We start from the raw sequence: 1021 nt of genomic DNA on the forward strand, positions 1-1021 counted from the left end.
ATATATATATTTAAAGCAGGCAACTTTGAAATTATGATAAGAAATATCTATTTAGTGATAGATATAAAAGACAAAGCGACTGGTTAAGCTCGAATAGTTAACGTCGAGAAGTGTTAAGATGCTAAATAGTAAGAGATATCATGACGTAATATGTGTGTGTTTGTGTGTGTGTGTGTGTATGTATATGTATGTATGCGGAAGGCGTCCCGCTGTTGGATATGTGCAAAATGTCACTGCCAACGATATACAGAGTAACGGTGACTCTTTGAGAGACTGAAGAAACGCAGTGTGCTGAAATCATTTGATTTGTTAATTCCAGCGAACAACGCCGGCCGATTGTCTTATTGCTACTCTTTACTCCATGGACTTAGTCCTCGGTGAATATTGCGGAGTGTATGTTCAAACCATTTGAGCGCTATAAGTGTTTTCCATAATGAGCATCTCTGGATCTCATCTGTTGATTCTACGGTATTTTCTCTTTTCGCTGTCTCTTTGTTCAACTTTAAGGATATTCTCACGATGTTAACCATTCTTGACTCATGTTTGACTCTAATGCCGTTTTCTGTTAGTTTATTATATCAATTCGTTCCTATGCTCACATGTTGTCTTGTTTGTTTTCGTTTTTACCCTTCGCTTGTCTCACCTTGAATTATATTTATTCCACACTTGTATGTTCACTTTCTGTATCTCATAGTTCTTTATTTCATTTCTGGTTGTTCATTTTCTGTCATGTTTGGTCCCTTGTTTTTTTTTTGCTCGCTATTTCCAGTCGGTGTCACGAGAAGGGGTGTAATATTATCACAAAGGGGTGAAATTGCGTTCGGCCCTCACGCCGATAACTGATGAAGGTTTGGTTTCTTTCTGTGTCTGTTTACCGTTTGTTTGTGCATTTATTATGGCTTCACCTTAAGTACGTATGCATGTATGTATGCATGTTCGTGCGTACATATATGTGTGTCGGTGTATGCGTATAAATATATAAATATCTAAATGTATATGTATGCATGTGTGTGTGTCTATA

The 1021-nt window shown here is 37.1% G+C and overlaps 1 long non-coding RNA gene across 1 annotated transcript in view; it reads left to right on the top strand.

Moving 5' to 3' along the window:
• Nucleotides 1-326: 326 nt before the first annotated feature.
• The window catches only part of LOC106869464 (uncharacterized), a 22330-nt gene continuing 21635 nt past the window's right edge, over nucleotides 327-1021 (top strand). Inside the window, exon 1 of the long non-coding RNA XR_001409402.1 lies at nucleotides 327-468. This is a non-coding gene — a long non-coding RNA (uncharacterized LOC106869464). The remainder of the gene's footprint in view (nucleotides 469-1021) is intronic.

This window comes from Octopus bimaculoides, chromosome 26 (assembly GCF_001194135.2).
Source record: "Octopus bimaculoides isolate UCB-OBI-ISO-001 chromosome 26, ASM119413v2, whole genome shotgun sequence".
In the NCBI taxonomy this organism is placed as follows: domain Eukaryota; kingdom Metazoa; phylum Mollusca; class Cephalopoda; order Octopoda; family Octopodidae; genus Octopus; species Octopus bimaculoides.